The sequence below is a fragment of the Sceloporus occidentalis genome, unplaced genomic scaffold (genome assembly GCF_023333645.1).
Source record: "Sceloporus occidentalis isolate IW3139 unplaced genomic scaffold, rSceOcc1.0.p SCAF_39, whole genome shotgun sequence".
Classification (NCBI taxonomy): domain Eukaryota; kingdom Metazoa; phylum Chordata; class Lepidosauria; order Squamata; family Phrynosomatidae; genus Sceloporus; species Sceloporus occidentalis.
Window position 1 is genome coordinate 2,867,848 of NW_028317019.1, and position 24,004 is coordinate 2,891,851.

The window sequence follows — 24,004 nt, forward strand, 5'->3', positions numbered from 1 at the left end:
TAGATCCTATGATGCTTCTCCTTAGTTTCACTTAATTTGCTCAGGTAAAATTGTATTTATTTGTTAGACTGTTCTTATACTTAAAACAAAAATCTTCTCCAGACAATGGTCTTGGAAAGAAGAAAGGTATCTCCACAAAATTGTCTGGCCTTAACATGAATGAGAAAGGCATAGTGTTAAATGAAGAAGAGACAGCGATCGTGACCCAGAGTCCAAAGCAGAAATTTTCTGACCCAGAGGAAGGGAGCCAAGTGAGTCTGGGACACTTTTATGCAAGAGGTTCTTGGCCTTAGGAGAAAAGCCGCAATATGGAAAAGGGGCACCACCTCCTCTTTCTACTCTTTGCTCAAATGGACAGGTTTTCTCTGACCTACAGAGTCAAAGCAGCCCATTTGGATGTTGAATGCGGATTGGAGGATGACTCACATTTGCCGCTGGGATCTTACTGGCATGGCTACAGGAACATGGATCTCATAGAATCAGAGGACGACCTGGAACTAACTGACAAGGTACAGAAGAAGCCTATGCACTTTCCATGTGTTTTAGAGTTGGGCAGCGTGTTCACATCTGGCTGTCTTGGAAAGAGAGTTAATTATTCCTTCCCACTGAGAATTTATCCTTAAAGTAATGGAGGTCAGAGCAGGGGAGCATTAAATCTGCCTCAAACTTTTTACTGAACTCTCTTCCCCCCAATAAATTCAATGCCTTGGACAGTCAAGATTAAAACCAACATGGATTCACTGTCCCACTAAGATGGAAACGACTAAGGGGGTTAGACACAGTGGGATGCAGACCTTTGTCTCTAGTGAGAGCCGTTCGATGAATTTTACGAGGCAAGTCAAGTTTATTTACATACCCCCTTTCTAATGGGAAAAAAGTATATAAAGTGAATTCCTTGCCATGATAAACACAGATTTAGGCTACAGATACAAGGGAATATTTGATTATACAACATTTTTGTTGGAGATTTGGGATATCTGCATTGCATATGTAAACAAAACTAGACACATTTCCTGTTAAACTTCCTGCATCTATTTGTAGAAAGGTACACAAGCCGAAATGATTTGTCTTGCTGGGATTTGCTGTTTTAGTTGATTTGGAGATAGTTATACAAACTCAATTTTTTTGTTTGTTGTATCATTACCTTTACATAACTGTTACTTCTCATTGTTATTAATACAGAATGACAGGGAGAAAAACTGTGCAATCACAGATCATGCGTTGTGGAGTTCCTATTACAGTGGAACAACCATTAATACCATAATGACCATGTGAATCAGATGTGTCACCTACAAGCTGCTCGCAGAAAACAATGTTCACATCACGTTCAAAATCATGCCTTCCAACCCTTGCTTGCCTTGCTCTGGTAGGGGACTTTTAAAAAACATGTGGGATATTCTTTTCTTTTTGTGTATTTTCCCATCCAAAGATCCTGGAAGTTGAGAGAGACAAAACGCCACAGGAGGAGCATCTCCAAACCCAGCGTGACTACTACTGAATTTGGTCAAGAAAAAGAAGCAGGAAAACGAGCGCTTGAAAGAGAAAAGCTCACAGGTGCCACAAGATCTCTTTGCAAATTTAAAGAAGAGTGATTTAAGTCGGGTAAACCTATATTCTAAAAATATGGCAAATTAAAATAGAAGAGCCGACAGCCTTTGAAAACAATTTGAAACCAAACACATGCACAAATATGGATTAAATCCAAAGGCACCGGGAAGCAAAAAGCCAAGTTTTATTTGGCATTCAATGAAATCGGTGTTGGTGCCAATTGGACCCCTGAAGGCGCCCTAGTAGAAAAGGCCCTCTCTCACATCCTCCCACCATAAACAGAGCCCACTGGAGGAACATGGAGGAGGTCCTCTCCAAAAGACTTTATTTCTTAGGCAGATGGGTCCATAGGAAGCACTCCTTCAAGTACTGGGGTTCCAAGCCATTTAGGTCTTTAAATAACTAAGTGCCTAGTTCAAATCGTAGCAGATGTAGTTTTGCAAACTTGCGGGAAGCAGTTAATGAAACCTTGAAGCCCAAGAGAGGTTTGACAGGGATGGGATCCAGTGCTCACATAAATGAGATGCTTCCAGCTGCTACTATTTTCCTTCTTAAGTATGGATCCTTTCCCTCCTCTGATCAAGGTGAAAAACAAACAAACAGCTTCATTTATATACCGCTTCATACTGAACTAACAGTGTCTAAGTGATTTACAACTGTAAGCTAATTGCCCCCAACAATCTGGGAAGTCATTTTAGCAACTTCCTCGGAAGGATGCAAGCTGGAGTCGAGCTTGAGCCCTTTCGCTGGTCTTGAACTCGCAACCTTATGATTTTGAGTGAGTGGCTGCAGTACAGGCATTTATCCGCTGTGTCACCAGGGCTCCTAAAAGCAGAAGCCCTGTGTAAAAAGGAAAACAAATCCATCAAAGGCAAGGATGAGGGTGGGATTAAAGTCTCTCTTCAGCACTCGGACAACCCGTCAGAAGAAGGAAAGGATAAGGTAAAGCACACCCCATAGATCCCATCATCAATGTCTCTCCTGTACCAGTTTAGTAAAATGCATCAGGAGATTTTTGGCTGGCCACTGGAAGAACATCCCGTGGATGATATGTTGGATTCCAGGATGCAACCTCATACTGAAAAAAGCGAGAGGGGCAGGCTGACTTCTGAGCAGGTACATTTCAGCCAGCTAAATGGAGTGTCTCCTCCATGTGCCAGCCAGCTCTTTCACAAGGGACATTGTTTTTGCTACTTCACTGCTTGTTTTGGGATTGAAAAAAAATATTCATTTGCATCTTTTAGCAGAAAGAAGGTATAAAAAGGATTCCCTTGGTCGCCTTTCCTCCATCCTTTCTTCCTTTTTTCTAGAAGCAGGGACAGGATAAGAGCCTTGAAAAAATGGGGGAGAACAAGGAGAACAAGGAAGATACAGAAAAGGAGGATGAGAAGGAGAAGAAAGAAACAAAAGAGGGGGAAAGAGAAGGTAGAGCCAGCATGATGTGGCTATTTTAGTTTTAAACTAGGTCTCCCAAAAAGTCTCTTTGGCCTGTTACAGACAGCCAAAATAAAGCTGCTTCGAGTCACAGTGGAGGCATGGTGTTTCAATGATGCATGAGTCCTAAGAGTCCAGAAGCCACACCAAAGCCATGCTCCAGTCCTTAGGGCTGGAGCGTGGCTTTGGTGCGACTTCTGGACTCTTAGAACGCATGCATCATTGAAACACCATACCTCCACTGTGACTTGAAGCAGCTTTATTTTGGCTGTCTGTAACAGGCCTTTGTCTCCTTTACTCCATCCTTTCTTCCTTTTTTCTAGAAGGATGGACAGGATAGGAGCCTTGAAAAAACAGAGCAGAAGAAAGAGCACAAAGAAGATAAAGAAATTCTTGCAATCAGTCCAGAAAAGAAGGATGAGAAGAAGAGGGGAAAAACCAAGGACAAGACAGAGAAGGTATAGCAAGTATAGCATGCCTGTTTAAATATTAAATTAGGACCCTAGCAATCAGGGTTCAATTCCCTGATCAAACATTAAAAAAACCCACTGGGTGACCTTAGGCAGGTCAAACACTGTCGGCCTCACAAGATTGCAATGGCAAACCCCCTCTAAATAAATTTGCCCAGAAGAACCTAAGACAGGTCTGCCTTTAGGCCTCCATTAGTCAAAAATGACCCGGAGACATGCCAGCACCACCAACAGCAGCACCACAACAAGGCAATGTCACACCTTCTTCCCCTCCTTTCTTTCAATGGCCAGATCCCTGATTTTGTCACATGCTTAATTTTACTTTAGGACTAATCTGCCCAATTTTCTTCTTTCACAGGCCAAAGACAGTGAGGCCAAAGTTGGAGATACAAGGAACCCACCAAAGGGCCCTGTCTACGTTGCAGCTGGGAGTGAGCCCATAGCTATCGCGGAACAGGAGGAAGAAGAGGAGGAAAAGCAACTGGACCAGGAAACATTTGACATTGTACGTTTTCTGCCACTCACATCATGTTGAAAGCATGCAGAAAAGAGTATCCATTGAACTCTTCTTCAGCACAGGATTTAAAATATATTCTTTGTATTGCTTATTGACAAATATAATGTTAGTTCATTTCTGGAATTTGTGTGGCTTCTCTCCTGTGTGGACTCTCTGATGTCTCACTAGGCTTGACTTATCAGAAAAACATCTCCCACAATGCTGGCATTTGTATGGCTTCTCTCCTGTGTGGACTCTCTGATGTGCCAATAGGTATGACTTCGAAGAAAAACATTTCCCACAATGCTGGCATTTGTGTGGCCTCTCTCCTGTGTGGACTCTCTGATGTGTCACTAGGTTTGACTTGGAAGAAAAACATTTCCCACAATCCTGGCATTTGTTTGGGTTCTCTCCTGTGTGGACTCTCTGATGTGCCAATAGGTATGACTTTGAAGAAAAACATTTCCCACAACGCTGGCATTTGTAAGGCTTCTCTCCTGTGTGGATTCTCTGATGTCTCACTAGGTGTGACTTCCAAGAAAAACATTTCCCACAATGCTTGCATTTGTAAGGCTTCTCTCCTGTGTGGACTCTCTGATGTCTCACTAGGTGTGACTTCAAATAAAAACACTTCCCACAGTGCTGGCATTTGTATGGCTTCTCTCCTGTGTGGACTCTGTGATGCATGACTAGGACTGACTTGTAAGCAAAATACTTCCCACAATGCTGACATTTATGTGGCTTCTTTCTTGTGTGGACTCTCTGATGTCTCACTAGGTGTGCATTTGAAGAAAAACATTTTCCACAATGCTGGCATGTATGTGACTTCTTTCTTGTGTGGACTTTCTCATGCCTGACAAATTCTTCTGTAAAGGAGGACAATGACAGACAAGACTGAATCTCAGTGTTAAGAGAGGAAAGTGTTATCCCAAGATTTAGCCCCATATTCACCCCTCCCTATTTGAGATTAAATTAACAAAGTTGGTGTGAGTGACCTGAGCATGACCCTGTTCTACATGCACCCAAATCCATATAATGACTGTATTCTTACTCATAAGAGCTACCAAAGAAGTGATTGAAGGGGAACTGCCATGGAGAAATCAGTGGAAGGAGATAGTCAGGCAGTTAAAAAATATTCCATTAAATGTATATAAAACTATTTCAATTGAAAAGTTGCATCATTTCCTGTGAGACTGCCATAGAGTGCTGAGTCAGAATCCAAGGCATGATGGAAGCTAACTGCAGAGGATGCTTCATGCTGTTTGGCACCAGGATATGACTCACAGCCAATACAGTATATAGCTCACATGCGGATTGGTGTGGGTTGGAGTTGGGTGTATAAGAGATTGTGAAATGGATAGAAGTCAGAGAGGAGAGTTGGTAAATATTTGTTTTATATTGCAACTCAAGATAAAGAACCTCTAAGGACTTGGAGGAAATCAACTGTGTCTGTGAGTTATTTTTAAGTGTGGAAAGTGGTTAGTGCATTGCCAATGCCTATATCTGGAGATTTGCTTCTGTACTCTGCTATGTTATTGTTGAGCTCCAGGAGTGTCGCCTTCAGACTGTGCTATACATTGGCTTGTGAATGGGATCAGAATTCAGAGCCAAGAAGGACCTAAGAGCCGGTGTGACAATCCTGTTTGGCTGAAGTATTTCCACCAAGCACCCATTGCATTTATTTCAGTTTAAGACAATTCTTTCCCCACCCAGGAAACATCCTAAAGCAATTTAAACCTTTTTGAATGCTTGTTTTCTGCCCCCAAGCAACAACTTCAGTATAAATATCAGCCCCAACTGGCTCTTCTTTAGTTTCAGTCCAGTTGCAGACAAACAGTCCATTGGTGTACATTGCTAAACACCTCACTACACTCGCCAGCCCCACTTGTTATAGTAGTTACTGACTTCTCTCCCCTTTCTGGACCCTCAGCAATTGGAATCAAGATCCATCTAGTTAATGTATTACCATTTGCAAAGCCTCACAGTATTTGCCACTCCCATCTTTGTTACCCAGTTCTTCTGTGTGTACATGAACACCTATATGTGTATATGTGTGTGTATGCGTGTATTTTGCTTTCCCCCTAAATAAAACACAAAAACCTGTCTGAAATGCCTCTGGAGTTGTGTGTGTTTCTAGACCTGGTATAGTTGGGGTGAATCCCGAGGTCACTGTTGCCTCAATCTCTCCTTTGAGCTAAGTATGAAATTCCCCTAAATGCATAGCACTTGGGAGTGTCCTGCCCAAACTCCAGCATTTCGAGTGACAAAGAGCCTCTGGAATCAACCACAGAGCTAAGAAAGCTCAGGCTGGAAAAGAAACATGAGAGAAAAAGCAATTTTTGTGTCACCGTTTCCTCTCTTCATAGACATTGCTCATAACTGCTGAATGGAACCCTTAATATGTATGAAAACAAGGGACTGGTTTCAAGTTCATTTCTTAAGTTCAGTGCTCTGCATGGGGCTACCTTTGTACCAGGTTCGGAAACTTCAGTTAGTTCAAAATGCGGCACCAAATTGGTCACTGGAACATCTAGGTCAGACCATATAACACCAGTTCTAAAATCTCTACATTGGCTGCCAATTAGCTTCCAGGCACAATACAAAGTGTTGGTTATTACCTTTAAAGCCCTACACGGCTTGGGCCCGAACTACTCGAGGGAACCCCTCTCCCTACACAATCCACCCCACACTCTCAGAACATCTGGGATTAATCTATTAGATTAATCAAAGGTCAGGCTAAGAACAACTTTCCACAGAGCAAAGACAGCCATGGCCCCCAAGATATGGAACAACATGCTGGAGGAGATCCATCTTAACACCACCTTGGATGCTTTCAAGAAAGCACTTAAAACGAATCCCTTCCGGCAGGTTTACCCACCCGACCTCTTGTAAAGAACTTAAGGAAAAATCTCACTTCTGATCGCAATTGTGCATTTTATACGAGGTTTTTATTTGTCCCAAATTGAGTTTTAAGCATAAAACCTATTATTATTATCTGTCCGGTTGGTGGCTGCCTCCCAATTCCCAAGGCATCTCTCCTGGCCTTTCCCAGAGGCCCCTTCCTCTCCGCACAGAGTTAGGCGATCCTGGCTTTGCTCCTGCCTTCCCCTCCTGGCTCCCAGAGGCCTGATCCCCTTCCCTTTCTCCATTCGCTCTCCAACCTTCCCTCTTGCCCATCTGCACTGCTTTACCATTTCACCTTCAGCATCTCTTTCCTGCCTTTCTGTTTTTCACATTGCCTCCATCACTTTATCACAGACACACATCCACAGTGTGATGCATAAAAGGGACACTTTTAGGCTCATTTCTTGAGAAAGGCATGGCAATCAATATACAACTAATGCATTAGGAAAGGCAGAACAAGGGGTCTGGTACCTGGTTTTTGATATTAGTGAGGGTCAAGTGCCAGGGTCCTCCTTAAAACAGCTTTAAGACATCTCCAAGACTGGGATGGATTACTGTTGGGGTTTGAGGGGAGGGCATATTGGACCCCAGGGGTTCTCAGAGTGGAGGTGGGGGCCATTTTGCCACTGTTGGACTACCTTTGAACCACTGCAGGGCCAAGTGATGCCTTTTCCCACAAAGCCTCTGCAGAGCCTCAAAAGGCTGGAAGAGGGGCCACAAAAGCCAGGAAACTTGCTCAGGGAAGGGCTGAGGACCATTTAGAGGCAAAAAGCATTAATCTCCATGGCTCCTTCCCACAAAATTCCAGAATTGGAAGTTTAGGATTGGATATTTAGAATCCTTACAAAGCGGAGAACAATAGTGCCTCACTAAAACTAGAAATTCCAAGATTCCACAGGAAGTTGTTATGAGATTTAAATTACATGTGAAAGGGAACTAGGAATGGTAGTAGAGCACAAGTTGAACATGTGTCAACAGTGTGATGCAGCAGCTAAAAAGGCCAATTTGATCCTAGGCTGTATCAATAGGAGTATAGTGTCAAGATCAAGGGAAGTAATAGTTCCACTCTATTCTGCTTTGGTCAGGGCTCACTTGCAATGATCCTGTGTCCAGTTCTAGACACCAAAATTCAAACAGATGTTGAGAAGCTGGAGCATGTCCAGAAGAAGGAAACCAAAATGGTGAATGGTCTGTAAACCATGCTCTCTGAGGAATGACTTAGGAAGCTGGGTATGTTTAGCTTGGAGAAAATGCAGTCGCCCCGATCGCGGGGCAGACTGCTTTGCCGCTGCAGTGCGGCAAAAACTACAAGCCCCAGAGTGCTCTGGGGCTTGCCTCGGCTCCTGATTGGCTGGTGGGGCCGGAAGGGCCGGCCCTTCCGGCCCGGGGACGCTCTGGGAGCCGGGCTTGTTGGTGTGGGGCTTCCGGTCCTCCAAGGCTGCCCATTGGTGGGCTCGGCCTTGGGGGCGGGGCCCCGCAAAGGACGCAGAGGGGAGGGGCCGAGCAGTATATATTGCTGCTCGGAGGCCTCTCCTCCTCAGTCGGCGCTTGGCTCCGAGGAGAGCGGAGCCAAGCTTGGAAGGGAGCTAGCCTCGAGCTTCTCCCTTCCATCGGGGGCCGACTGGGCCAAGGTTGGTGGGGTGGTGTGGTTCGGGGAGGCTCCCTCCCCGGATCCCCATTCCACCGGGCGCATCTGCCTTGGTCCGCGGCCTCCATTTTGCCGGCTTTTCCGCGGCCCGGCGGCCATTGGGTAAGTCCTCCCCACCCCCTGGGGTGCAGTTCGGGGGTTGGAGGCGCCATTAAGGGGCGGCTACAGGCACCAGGCCTATAGCTAGGGCCTCAGTTTTGGCGGGAGCCGCCATTTTAGCCTCCGTTTTTGGCGGGAGCGCCATTTTGTTTTTTCCTTTTTGGCGGGAGCGCCATTTTGGACGTGGATTTTGGCGGGAATCGCCATTTTTGTTAATTCAGGGGCTTCAATATTGTATTTTCTCCCCTTTTTAACCCTTTGGGTTAATGTTGCAGTGCTTGGACACTGTTATTTAGTGCTATTTTGTTTGGTCAATTGCTGTGTGGGGTTTTCCACACTTTGATCAAATTCTGCTTGCTAGTGCCTTTGACTGTGTACTGCCTTTGCAGCAGTTGCTTGTTTTACATCTGTTTTGAGATGTCTCCCAAAAGGTCAAAGAGGATTGAGTCTCGCAGGGCTCGGTTGGTTATAAATCCTCATGTTGTGCCGAGTCGGTCTCAGGCCTCCAGTCAGGGGTCTCCTATTTTTCCATCTGTGCATGCTGGCCCGCAGAGTGTGAGCATTCCTCCTGTGGCAGACTTTGCACAGCCAGCTGTTCCTGCTGGGATGAACTCAGACGCTATTGCCAACTTATCTAGATCCATCACTGAATTCATTCAGCATGCTGTGGAGGCTGGTCGGATGCCCTACACTTCTACGCCTGCAGTTCCGGTGATTCAGCCAAGACATCAGGATGCCAGCGTGTCTGTACAGCCATCCACTTCTTCAGCTATTCAAGGCTCTCAGTCTTACGGCGCTGCTTCCCGTCGTCAGGAAGTTCAGCTTTCCAGCTCATCCAGCTCTTCTAGTTCCAGCTCTTCATCATCGTCATCGGATGAGGACGACCTTTCCGGAGTTTCAGCGACACAACGGCGCCGGGAGAGGAAGAGAAAGCACAAGGCTAAGAGGAAACGACGGAGAGTGCGGAAGGCTGGTTCTGTACAATCAGCTTCTACAGGTGGTTTTCAACCTGATGTGCCAGTGGGGAGGGATGACTTTTGGGTCGACCATGCCATGGTCCCGGGTTTGCCGCGATGGGCCATTAAGAAGCGAGCTTGGCGACCCGGGGTGCAAGGAGTTTGGGTTGATCCTCTTGCAGCTGAATTCCCAGTTTGCTCTCCTGGAGAGCGCCCTCCTGGAGCTCATCTGTCTAAGAAGATACGTAACAACATTCTTAGAGGTTGCTACGTAGATGTTTTTACCTTACTGCAACCTAAAGGAAAGGAGGTGGTTGCTGTCACTTCAACCAAAAAGAACAGACATGAGCCCAGGGTGGCTGCAGCTGAGCCTACTTTTTCTAATTGGTTGGAGGGCTTCACCATCTTTGCGGCTGTAGTCTCCATGGCGTTCCCTGAGCGTGCTTGGCATTTGCTTAGCCATCTTTTGAACGTCCAGCGTGCCAGGGTTTTCGCTGGAGATGCAGCCGCTATTGCCTATGATGCCGCTTTTCGACAACATGCCTCACAGAACTCTCGTGAACGTTGGGACCTTCTTCATCACGAGATTTGGCTCTTGGAAGTGGGCACGTCTGCTAGGTTCAAGGGCTCTCTAAAAGGGCCCGCTAAGAAGGACTCTAAGTTTCTGTCTTGTTGGGATTACAATTCTAGTCATTGTACACGTGTTCAATGTAAATATGAGCATTGTTGTTCTAATTGTAGAGGGTCCCACCCAAAAATTTCTTGTTCCCGTCCTGCTCAAGCATCCCAGCCCTTTCGGGGGGGGCGCTCTGCTTCTTCAACCACCGGAAAAGGCGATGGGGCCGGGGGGCCAAGTGCCGGTCAAGCAGGGAGCCAAAAATAATGCGGTTGTCACCACTCCAGAATTTTCGTTAGCCTTTTCTCCGGTAAATCCTAAGGCTCTTATTCCACTGTTGGAAGCTTATCCTGATAAACAAGCTGCCTCCTATTTGGCCAATGGTTTTGTATTTGGGTTCAGGATTCCCGTTTCTGGTCATTTGTCACATCAGTTTCCCAAGAACTTGTTATCTGCCAGATCTATGCCTGATGTACTCCGTTTAAAGGTTAAGAAGGAGATCCAGGCTGGGCGGGTTGCTGGCCCATTCCCTTCACCTCCTTTTGTTAATTTTCATATCTCCCCTTTGGGTGTTGTCCCCAAATAAAGCTCCTGGGGAATTCAGGATAATTCATCACCTTTCTCACCCTCCAGGGTCTTCTGTCAATGATGCCATCCCCGATGAGCTTTGCTCAGTGAAATACGCTTCATTTGATCACGCAGTTCGCTTGGTCAGGTCCTGCGGCACAGGTGCTCTTATGGCCAAGTGTGACATTCAGTCAGCTTTTAGACTCCTTCCGGTTCATCCGGACGATTTTCATTTCCTTGGTTTCCAATTTGAAGGTCAATTTTACTTTGACAAGGCTATGCCTATGGGCTGCTCCATCAGCTGCTCAGCCTTTGAGACCTTTAGCACCTTTTTGGAGTGGGAGTTAAAGCGTAGGGCTTCTTCATCTTTGTTTACTCATTATCTGGATGATTTTATGTTTGTTGGCCCTGCTAATTCTAACATGTGTCTGGATTTATTAACTGCCTTTTCTTCCCTAGCTGCGGAAATTGGGGTTCCGCTTGCGGCTGACAAGACAGAGGGTCCAGCTAAGGCCATGTCCTTTCTAGGCATTCAGTTAGATTCGGTCTATGGTTTTTCTTCCTTACCTCATTCAAAAATTGTTGTGCTATGTGAACTTTTGGAGCATGCTCTCCAGGCTCCCAAGCTTACGCTTAAGCAGGTTCAGTCCCTGCTGGGACATCTTAATTTTGCATGCAAGGTGGTGACTCCTGGCAGAGCTTTCTGCGCTAGATTAGCCAGATCTTTAGCAGGTCCTCGGCTGCCGCACCATCACATTAGGATCACAAAAGGTGTTAAGGATGACCTTCGCATTTGGCTCCAATTTCTCAAGGGTTTCAACGGTATTGCCATTTGGCAGAAAACCTGGCACATTAATGATTCTTTGCAGGTTCATTCAGATGCAGCTGGGAGCATCGGTTTTGGTTTATTTTTCAATGGCCACTGGTGTGCCGAGCGCTGGCCTGAGGCCTGGCAAGGGTCAGACATTCTCAGGGATCTGACATTCTTGGAATTTTTTCCCATTGTTGTGGCCATTCACATTTGGTGCTCTCAATTTTCAAATAAGAGAGTCCTTTTCTGGTGCGACAACCAAGCTGTGGTGTCAATTATCAACAAGCAGTCAGCAAAATCCCCGAGGGTAGTGAGTTTGTTAAGGAAGTTTGTATTGTGTTGTTTGATTAACAATATTTCCTTCCTAGCTAAACATGTTCCTGGTTTAGATAACGGCATTGCTGATGCAATTTCTCGTTTTCAGTTTCAGCGATTTCGACAATTAGCCCCGGAGGCAGACCTTCAACCTACCCAATGTCCTGCTTCAATGTGGGAGGTTGGCTGTCTGAAATAATGGACGGGATTTTGGGATCCATTGCTCCTTCCACTTTAAAGACTTACAAATATGCCATAAGAAAGCTGGCAGATTATTTTAATGACTCTAGAACTCAGCATGTTTGGCCTTTGCCCACCGAGGTGGTTTTGCGTTTTTTAGTTTGGCTACGCCACAATAATGTGGCTCCTAAGACAATGTCCATCCATTTGGCTGGTATTTCTTTTTTCTCTAAGGCTGGGGGATTTGCTGATCCATGTGCCTCCTTTCTGGTTAAAAGGGCGGTTGAAGGTTGGAAACGTGCTTATGCTTGTAATAAGGACACAAGACGACCAATATGTTTACAATTGCTCTGTAAAATTTGTGCTACTCTTCCTGTCATTTGTTCTTCAAAATACGAAGTTCAGCTGTTTTGTGCTGCTTTCGCAGTGGCATTTTTTGGCGCCTTTCGTTTAGGCGAATTAGTTGCTGGGTCCAAGAGCGATTTGTCTGACAGGGCACTGCGTGCTTCTGACTTAACTTTTATAAAGCACGGTGTCTCTTTAACTTTGCGTCGCTCCAAGTGCGACCAGTTAGGTGTTGGTCAGAATGTGGTGCTACGTCGCTTTCGTGGCTCCCCTGTTTGCCCAGTTAAAGCTCTTTGACTCTTCTGGGATGTTAGGCCTTCGTTGGCCGATTTTCTTTTCATACATGTGGATGGTTTCTCCCCTTACAAGATACCAGTTTGTTTCTGTGCTCAGAATGGTCATTTCAAGTTTGGGACTCCCTGCCAGGGAGTTCGGTGGACATTCTTTTCGTATTGGTGCGGCCACTGCGGCCTCTGGGGCTGGCATGCTTGCCAGAGATATCAAGCAAGTGGGACGCTGGAGATCCAAGGCCTTTGCTGGCTATGTTCGCCCACATTTGGATCAATGTGGCGGACATTAAATCGCTCTTGGCAGGGTTGGCGGCAGGCCTCCGTGTAGGCCTTTTGTGGCGGCAGCATAGGCCAGGATCTGAACGTTGGTGGTACCAGGGCTATGGAGTTCTGGTTTGGGAGTCACAAGGTACCCGGGGGCGATGAGCGAAGGCGTCTGGCCATTGCGGGGGCCAGAACGCAGGTGCGCCTCCCGGTGACTAGGGGCTTTGTGAATTGGGGAATGCAAGGCATGGTTTGCGCTCAAGCGGTGTTCCTTAGCCCTAGGTCATCCCAAGCACCGGGTAGGGACCCGGCTTTGGATAATCAAACAACAGGGTGGATGTTTGATTGCACAGATCCTGACCTTATGCTTTGTGCCAACCCTACCAATGGTTTAATAAAGTTGTGGCCTTTCTCCCATATCGGTGTTATGTGGTTATTTTGACAAGCACATACAAGGCAAAATGCAGTCGCCCCGATCGCGGGGCAGACTGCTTTGCCGCTGCAGCGCGGCAAAAACTACAAGCCCCAGAGTGCTCTGGGGCTTGCCTCGGCTCCTGATTGGCTGGTGGGGCCGGAAGGGGCGGCCCTTCCGGCCCGGGGACGCTCTGGGAGCCGGGCTTGTTGGTGCGGGGCTTCCGGTCCTCCAAGGCTGCCCATTGGTGGGCTCGGCCTTGGGGGCGGGGCCCCGCAAAGGACGCAGAGGGGAGGGGCCGAGCAGTATATATTGCTGCTCGGAGGCCTCTCCTCCTCAGTCGGCGCTTGGCTCCGAGGAGAGCGGAGCCAAGCTTGGAAGGGAGCTAGCCTCGAGCTTCTCCCGCCCGCCCACCGCTGTTTCAGGTGGTTTTTTGTCACAACTGTTCGGCAGCATAGGCCAGGATCTGAACGTTGGTGGTACCAGGGCTATGGAGTTCTGGTTTGGGAGTCACAAGGTACCCGGGGGCGATGAGCGAAGGCGTCTGGCCATTGCGGGGGCCAGAACGCAGGTGCGCCTCCCGGTGACTAGGGGCTTTGTGAATTGGGGAACGCAAGGCATGGTTTGCGCTCAAGCGGTGTTCCTTAGCCCCTAGGTCATCCCAAGCACCGGGTAGGGACCCGGCTTTGGATAATCAAACAACAGGGTGGTTGTTTGATTGCACAGATCCTGACCTTATGCTTTGTGCCAACCCTACCAATGGTTTAATAAAGTTGTGGCCTTTCTCCCATATCGGTGTTATGTGGTTATTTTGACAAGCACATACAAGGCAAGAGAAGTCTAAGAGTGGATATGGCAGCCGTGTCAAATATGTGAAGAGATGTCATATTCAGGATAGAGCAGGCTTGCTTTCTGTTACTCCAGAGAAAAGAACATGGAACAATGGATGCAAGCTACAAGGACAAGAGATTCCACTTAAACTTTAGGAGGAACTTCCTGAGAGTAAGAGCTCTTCAATAGTGGAATATACTCCATCAGAGTTTGGTGGAGTCTCTTTCTTTGGAGGTCTTTAAACAGAGGCTGGATAGCCATCTCTCGGGGGTGCTTTGAATGTCTATTCCTGCATGGCAGAAGATTGAACTGGATGATCCTTGTGGTCTATTTGAACTCTTTGATTCTATAATTCTAAAGTGGAATCATAGTGCTCTGACAGTGAATGATGAAAGGGCCCTGAGTCTTCACAGGAAGGGAAATGGATTCAGGTTCCTTACCCACAGAGGCCACATTCTCATAATTCTCTATCATCACATAACTGTACATAAGTTTCTGCTTTTTTGTCAACAGTTTCCATTCCTCTTCGGTGAAATATATTGCCACATCCGCAAAGGTCACCTGCAACAGAAAATAGCCCTCATCCAGAAAATGACTAAACAAAAGGGGAGGAAAGCACATGGTGCATTGCAAATATTATTTTAACACTTCAGAATTTAGTCCAGGAAATATACTTTAAATTCTGCAAACAAGCAAAAAGCTACATCCTCTGAGATCCAGTTTGTCTCAAATCCTTTCAATATAAATAATAAATAAATAAATAAACTTTATTTGTATACCGCCCTTCGAAACATCAGGGCGGTTCACAGCAGACATCCATACAATTATTAAAACAACATATTAAAACCATCAATACAGTAAAAATATATAATATGATAAACAATATAATTTAGGCCATTTCTGGAATATTATTGATTGATTAAGATACTGACTATCCCAATATGTATAGTACATTTAGTCACCAATGAATCATTTAGCCATATCTCCCCTAATTTCAGAGGCAAATTTCATTTTTACAAAACAGTTCTGGGGAGTACTCTGGGCTTGAGGGCCACTGGGCCCACCCTCAATTTAGGCCCAGAGATATTCTTCCATATGCCCCAGCATTTCACAGATTGGGAAAGCAAGACACGTGGACAAGCAACACCAGAAGGGGGTCAAGATGGCCAAAGTTCTTAATGATAAAGATCACACAAGTGAGGAAGTGTACAGCAGTTTGCTTGTGCCTCCGACTCCTGTCAAGGGCAAGACCCTGCCCCCTTCTCTCCTCCCCTCTCCCTTCTATTGAGTGGATAGGATGCACACTCTTTTGATCATGGAACACATTTTGCAGCAACTGAACTGACCTGAGGAGAAGGGGGAAAGTGGAAGGAGGAGAGTGAAATAGGACATTTTCTAAGCCCCTGAAAAAATGAGGTGACAGAGAATAAACCAGGACTCTCTCTGCCAAACTGGGACAGTATGTTCTCCGCTTGCTTTCATGAGCTAGCCCAGACACAGATGAAACTAAGAGTCAGGATAGCAACTTACCAAAGAGCTGTTGTACCTTGGAAACCTGTTTCTGTTGGAGCCCAACTCCCTCCGCTTGGCCTCTGTGTCGGCCATCAGGTGGGCAGGCATCCTGGTGGTCTTGCACTTGGTCACTTCCAGGAAGAGAAGCCCCAAAGCCGTGTACAAGGAGTCTGAGATGAAGGTGCTGAGGAAAGGGACCAGGGTTAGGATTGGCTTGGTAAGAAACCCTGCTGCACTCAAAGACGCAGAGAACAGCATCCTGCTGGTGACATACACAGGTGACATATGCCTCCTTTGGGCCGATGCAGAGGTGGGCCTCCCCTTCCTCCCTCTGCACCAAACAAAGCCCCCTGGACCAAGCATAGTTTCACTGCAGCTCCCCTACACAACAGATACTCCATGCCTTATTAGAGTGGTGGGGGATTAGGGGATGGGGAATTGGAGAGGGCCCTAGTTATGTCCTCGTAACTGGATGTGAAATGAGTGCATCCTTAATAAATAAATAAGTCATCTGCTGAAACGTCCAGAGGTCCCCAGTTCTTTTCCCATCATCAGCCCGTTTCCCAAGAAGGCTGCCTCCGTACTATAGAATTAAGGCACTTTGACACCGCTTTAACCTCTCAGTGCTATGGAGTCCTGGGATTTTACCTTTGGACACTTAGCCTTCTCTGCCAGAGAGCTCTCATGCCACAACAAACTACAAATCCCAGGATTCCATAGGATGAAACCAGGAGAGTTAAAGCGGTTTTGAACTGGATTATTTCTGTAGTGCAGATATAGCCTGAGTCAGTTGTAAAAGGGTAGAAGCACCCATGTTTTGTTTTTATCCTCCTAATAATGGTTTTCCTTTTAAAAAATAAGTAGTTTGTTTTAGTCTCTAATCCTTATTTTTGTTGTTTGTTTGTTTGTTTGATTCTTGGTAATATGAGTTATTCTGGTCTGTCTCCTTCCTTCTTCCCTGAAAATCTATTAATAAGGAAACTGGGGAGACTTTAAAACCTCCCAAAGGAGCCACCATTGGCCTTTTTTGGGGGGAGAAGCTTCCTCTTAGAAGCCAAAGCCCAATGTTTGTGAAGAAGAAGAATAAGGCTTGTATTAAAACTATCCTCCCCATTTCTGATCCCTTTTAAAACGCATGTTCCCCAGAAGGAGCAGAGCTGTGTAATAAGAAAACCCTCTGAGAAAAGAGACACAAGAGACCCAGAAAGAGACCCACTTCCTCCCTTCTGGCCCAAGGAGTCTGGCCTCCTTCTGACTCTGGAGCCTCAGGAGAGAAAGAGAAGCCTCTGTTAAACTGAGGCCTCAGAGAAGGTTCTGGAACATTATTCCCCATAGTCACAAGTGGCACAAAATGGCCGCCAGAAAACAAAATGTCTGCCTCTGCCTCAGCGCTTGGCAGTTGGCAGTTGGAGGCCTAGAACACAAATTACTTCTTGTGATGCTTTGTAATACCCGTATTTTCTGGCGTATAAGACGACTGGGCATATAAGATGACCCCCAACTTTTCCAGTTAAAATATAGAGTTTGGGATATGCTCACCATATAAGACTACCCCTCTTCCAACGCACATCAAATAATTTAAAAAAAAAACCCATCAGATTTGATTTCTTTTTTTTTATTATAAATTTTTATTATTACAAAATTACCACAAACATACAAAATGATTAAACACACACAAACTAAAACACAAAATAACTAACAAATAACCTAAAAAATCCAACCAACAAACAATACTATATATATATGTATACATACACGCATACACCTAAAAATAAATAAAAAATCAGTGAAAGCAAAACAAACAAGCCACACAACACATCTTCTAGTTTTAATCTCCTATACCAACATTAAATTTCTCACTTCCTTTCATTTACTGGAATTCCTCTTATTTTCCATATCACAATCCAACTAACTCTTATACTTATTTGACATGATTCTCTTGTGAATCCTTAATGTTGACTAATAAATCTTATGCCCTGATTCAATAACCTCCATATCTTACATATCTACTGTAACCTAGACTGAATCTCAAAAACACCTTTCTACTTGTATGTATATTTATATATGTATATGTATATTTATAAATCCTTATACTACTGCATATATAGAACTCTGATACATAACCTCATTGTTCTTTACCAAATGCTACACATAATGTCTCCTTTTTTTCATTTTGTAGAAAAACTTCCCAGGGTTCCCATTCCTTATGAAATTGATCTAATGTATTCTCTTTCAGTAGGGTTGTTAATTTATCTAATTCATATATATCCAGCACCTTTAATTTCCAGTCTTCTATTGATGGGGTCTCCTCCGATTTCCAGTATTTTGCAAAGACCAATCGTGCAGCCGATATCATGTAAAATATTGCCTTCTCATTTTCCTTCTTTAAATTCCAGTTTTGGGATAAGTTCAAGAGGTAGACTTTGGGGTCTCCTCTTACTGATAATTTGAATATTTTCTTTATCTCTTTATGGATCATATTCCAAAATCTCTTCGCTTCCGGGCAATGCCACCAACAGTGCATATACGTTCCTACTTCCTTTTTGCATTTCCAACACTTTTGGTTCCTGTTCTTATACATCCTAGCTAATTTAAAGGGTGTGAGGTACCATCTATAGAATGATTTATATAGATTTTCTTTAATTTCTGTACATGGGGTAATTTTAATCTTGGATTGCCACAGATTTTCCCATTCACTTAACTGAATTGGAGTGTTTAAATCTTTCGCCCATTTTATCATGACTTCTTTAACCGTTTCTTCCTCAAGTTCAAGACTTCTAATCAGTTTATATATCTTTGCGATTTGTTTTTTAGGGTTTTTGATTATCCCATCCAATTGTTGTCTTGCCGGTTCTATCCCCACATTTTTACTGTCTATTTTAAATCTTTCTTTTAATTGGCGGTATGCGAACCAATTACATTTGAATCCCTCAGTTTGCAATTCCTCCTGAGATTTCATACATCTTCTTCCATTCTCTATCTTTGTAATATCCTCGTAAGTTACCCAACCATTTTTAAAAAAAATTTCTCTCCGAAATAACGCTTCATTTGCTGAAGTCCATATCGGTAGCTGTGGACACCATCTTCTCTTATATTTTTCCCAGACTCTAATCAATGATTTTCTAATTAGATGATTTTTAAAATTACTATCTACCTTTATTTTGTCGTATAGCAAATATCCATGAAATCCATATATTAAATCAGTTCTCTCCAGATTTATTCTTCTTTCTTTATCTAACCTAATCCAATCTATTAACCAATCTATTGCACAAGCATGATGATACCATTTTAAATTTGGGACAGCCAACCCTCCTTTTTCTTTAGCATCTTGGAGGAGTTTCATCTTAATTCTCGGTTTTTTTCCATCCCATATAAATTTTATAAGATCTTTTTCCCATTTGACCAAAGGCTGATTATTTAGAATAATTGGAATTGTTTGGAAATAAAACATCAATTTTGGGAGAATCATCATTTTGATTGTTTCTATCCTACCCATCCATGAGATTTTAAATTTAGCCCACTTCTCTAGGTCCTTTTTTATCTTTAACCAACATTTTTCATAGTTATTTTTGAATAGATCTCTGTTCTTTGTTGTAATAGTAACACCTAAATACGTCACCTGTTTTGCAATAATGAATTTAGTTTTTTCTTCAAATATTTTCACTTCCTCTTTATTCATATTTATTGTTAACACCTTAGTTTTTTCTTTATTAATCTTATATCCTGCCACTTTGCCAAATCTTTTCAACTCCTTTAAAATAAATTCACTATTCTCTAAGGGATTAGATGTTGACACCACCAGGTCATCCACAAACGCCCTCAATTTATACTCCTCCCCTTTCACTTTGAATCCTATAATCTGTGGGTTTGCTCTAATATTAGAAAGTAAAGGTTCTAATGCCATGATAAACAGATTATACAGATTTGATTTCAATATGGTAATTTAAATTCAAATGCTTATGACATGCAGGTACTTAGCAGGAAACCTTGTTGTATACAAAGCCTGCTTGGATTGGTCAGTTCTCCCTGCCTGCCCAGTGCTCCCTGTCTCCAAGACTATCAGAGCAGTAGCAGCTTTCATACGATCGCTGCATATGGTGGGGATGTGGCCCCAGCCGTTTTTGATCTCCCCCCACCATATGTGGTGACCGCAGATTCTCCAGTCCAGCTCGGAAGTTTCAGCACCTGCCCTATAAGATGATACCTGGCATGTAAGACGACCCCCAACTTTTGAGAAGATTTTCCTGGGTTAAAAAGTAGTCTTATATGCCAGAAAATACAGTACTTGTATTTATTTTTGTGTCCCCCTTTCCTCCCTTCATAGATATTACTCATGACTGATCATAGAATCATAGAATCGTAGAGTTGGAAGAGACCACAAGAGCCATTCAGTCCAACCCCCTGCTATGCAGGAACTCTCAATCAAAGCATCCCTGAAAGATGGCAATCCAGCCTCTGTTTCAAGACCTCCAAGGAGGGAGACTCCACTACACTCTGAGGAAGGTGTGTGTTCCACTATCGAACAGCCCTTACTGTCAGGAAGTTGGTTTGATTCTGTAATTCTAAAGTGGAAACAAAGCACTCTGACAATGAGTTATGAAAGGGCCCTCAGTCTTCACAGGAAGGGCAATGGATTCAGGTTCCTTACCCACAGAGGCCACATTCTCGTAATTCTCCATCATTACAGAACTGTACATAAGTTTCTGCTTCTTCGTCAATAGTGTCCATTCTTCCTCGGTGAAATATACCGCCACATCCGCAAAGGTCACCTGCAATAGAAAATAGCCTTCATCCAGACATTGACTAAGCAAAAGGGGAGGAAAGCACATGGTGCATTGCAAATATTATTTCAACACTTCAGAATTCAGTCCAGGAAATAAACTTTAAATTCTGCAAGAAAGCAAAAAGCTACAGCATTTGAGATCCAGTTTGTCTTGAATCCTGTCAATATAATATACAATATAATAAACAATATAATTTAGGCCATTTCTGGGATATTATTGATTAGGATACTAACTATCCCAACATTGTATAGTACATTTACTCACCAATGAATCATTTAGCCATATCTCATCTAATCTCAGAGGCAAATTTCATTTTTAAAAACAGTTCTGGGGAGTACTCTGGGCTTGAGGGCCACTGGGCCCACCCTCAGTTTAGGTCCAGAGATATTCTTCAGTATCCCCCAGCATTTCACAGATGGGGAAAGCAAGACACATGTGGACAAGCAACACCAGAAGGGGGTCAAGATGGCCAAAGTTGTTAATGATAAAGATCACACAAGCGAGGAAGGGTACAGCATTTTGCTTTTGCCTCCAACTCCTGGCAAGGGCAAGACCCTGCCCCCTTTTCTCCTCCCCTCTCCCTTCTTTTGAGTTGATGGGATGCACAGTCTTTTGAACTTGGAACACATTTTGCAGCAACTGAACGGCCCTGAGGAGAAGGGGGAAAGTGGGAGGAGAAGAGAGAAATAGGACATTTTCAAAACCTGTGAAAAAATGAGGTGACAGAGGATTAACCAGGACTCTCTCTGCCAAACTGGAACAGTATGTTCTCCTCTTGCTTGCATGAGCTGGCCCAGCAGTGACACAGATGAAACTCATAGTCAGGATGGCAACTTACCAAAGAGTTGTTGTACCTTAGCAGCCTCTGTCTCTTGGAGCCCAACTCCCTCCGCTTTGCCTTCATGTTGGCTATCAGGTGGGCAGGGAGGCCCTGCATTTGGGTCACTTCTGGCAAGAGAGGCCCCAAAGCTGTGTACAAGGAGGCCAAGATGAAGTTCCTGATAAAAGGGACCAGGGTAAGGATTGGCTTGGCAATAAACCCTGCAGCACTCACAGACACAGAAAACATCATCCTGCTGGTGACATATGCAGGTGACATATGTCTCCTTTGGGCCGATGCAGAGGTGGGCATCCCCTCCCTCCCTCTGCACTAACCAAAGCCCCCTGGACCTAGCATAGATTCACTGCAGCTCCCCTGCACAAGATATATTTATTTATTTTATTTATTAGAGTATTTATACCCCTCCCTTCAGCCTTGTGAGAGTGGTTTGGGATCAGGGGATGGGGAACGGGAAAAGGCCCTTGCTATGTCCCTGTAGCTATATATGAAATGATTGGATCATCTGCTGAAACATCCAGAGGTCCCCAGTGTTCCTCAGAGGAGGATGTCTTCATTTTGCTTCCAGCTACAAGAAACACAGCTGGATGCTTCTCCAATACCTCACACCCAACACTCTCACCAGGCATGGAATGACCATGCGGGATGGCTTCCACAACTCTATGGTAGAGCCTGGGTCAGTGAATGGCCTGTTGTAGCCTGATTCCACCCGGAGCAACACTGGAGCATAGAGGGTTCTGCTGAGTCAGGCTGTCTGGCCTAGTGGTTCGTCATTCTCCCAATGGCCAAACCAGCAGAACTCTCTATGCTCCAGTGTTGCTCTGAGTGGAATGGGTCTACAACTGGCCCTTCACCAGGGAAGCCCCTAGTCAAGAAGGGCAGGAAAGGAGCTCTCTCTTCTCAGGTTGCTCCCCTTCCATGGTAACCAGCCCTCCTCCCATGATCAGGGGGCACCAGAGGATTGAGCTGATGAAAAGGGAGCACCCAATTCCCATGGCAGCCTTCTGCATGCAGAGAAGCCATAATTCTTACATTGTCTCTGCCCATGTGCAGAGTGCCCATTTTCCACACTATTGCCTGTCCATCTTGTCTTGGGAATATCCTGTTCCAGCCAGATGCAGACCTAAATCCTAGCCTGTATCCTATGCCTAGTGCTGATCAGAGTAGAATCACTGAATCGGTTGGATTTATCTATATGTTGACTCACCAGTCACTTGTGTGTTCAGTGAGTCTACTCTCCAGGGTTAACCTACAGGATTCAGGACTCCTCAGCTTTTTAAATGCAGGAATGCAAATTTTACTTGCTCTGTCATCATCACTGATGAAAATTTGACTTCTGAGGAAGGGAAGTACCTGCTTATGTCCCAGGTGGAGAAGCTCTAGCTCTTGGGCTGGATAAGACCAACATTACCTTAAGGATCTGATCCACGGTCTCCGATCATCATGGCCCTCTCCCCATTAAGACACTGGCGAAAATAATTATTTCATTTTTGCAAATGAGACTATTTGTCTAAGCTTAATTGCTGTGTTTGTCTATGTCAGTCACAGCAGGAGCAAGAGGTGTGCACCTCCTCTCTCTGATTGCTAAAACCACATAGAAATGGATGCATGTACATTTGTATGCATTGTTTCGGAATGGACCTACTGTCAAAATCATATTCATCTTAACTTCTCCTAGTGTGCTTTTAAAACATATCCATACTGCTGAATGTGTTGCACCTGATACAACAAAAGTCTATCAATGTATAGGTTTCAGATTAAGGATTGCATCCTGTATTATGCTCATATTTGGAAAGTGAACATGTACATAAATTCATTTTATAAACCCAGTGAAACAAATATCTCAAAAAGGTAAAGTAAACTACACGTACACACACAATCCCCATAAAAAGGACTCACTGGTGCACTGTGTGTCTGGGGTCTGGAAATCTCACTTCCACCTTCTGGGAAGACAATGCTGCTGGAGACTGAATTTGGGACTTTATGCCTGCAAAGCATGGGCTCACTCTCTCAGCTGCGACCCTTCCACACAATCCTGGACTGAAACATTCAAACAAAGGTCCTCTTTCAGCTCCAGGAATAAAGGCCTACCTTCAGTACAAAGACCCTGATTCCTGCAGCCCCAGAAAGGCCTCTTCTGCAGACCTTTATGGCCAGAGCTTCCCTGGGTCAGAGGCCGTCTCCTCAGCCGTAGAGAAGGGTTGCTCTGAGTGCGAAGGAGGAGAAGGTCCACAGGGCTGAGGGAGGGAAGGCAATGGGAAAAGGTCAGTGCCAATGGCCATGGAGGGCAGAAGGTGACAATGCCTAGGAAACTCCTCTGAGTCCCAGCCCTAGGAATGAGTGGCAGGAGTGAGTCCAGGGGGCTGAGGGGGTCTCCTTTCCCAAAGGGGGAGGCAAGGACCAGTGGGACCCTCCCCAGCTAGAGCCCAAAGGGAGGGTCTCTTTCCCCACCTCTCTCTCCCAGCCCCCAAAGCCCAGCCTCCCCACTGGCCCTGAGTCCCTCAGATCCCCACAGACCCCTTCCTTCCTTCCTTCCTTCCTTCCTTCCTTCCTTCCTTCCTTCCTTCCCTCCCTCCCTCCTTCCTTCCTTCCAGAGACACAAAGGGACACACACAGTCTGGCCTCCTTCTCGCTCTGGAGCCTCGGGGAGAGAAAGAGGAGCCTCTCGGTTCAACTGAGGAAGC

At 44.9% G+C, this 24,004-nt stretch overlaps 1 long non-coding RNA gene across 1 annotated transcript; it reads right to left on the reverse strand.

Moving 5' to 3' along the window:
- Positions 1-17,508: 17,508 nt before the first annotated feature.
- On the reverse strand, positions 17,509-23,568 carry LOC149290413 (uncharacterized). Its single transcript, XR_016277234.1, has 3 exons — positions 23,412-23,568; positions 21,321-21,480; positions 17,509-20,467 (listed from the first exon to the last, which is right to left on the reverse strand). It is a non-coding gene; the product is annotated as an uncharacterized LOC149290413 (long non-coding RNA).
- Positions 23,569-24,004: the final 436 nt, after the last annotated feature.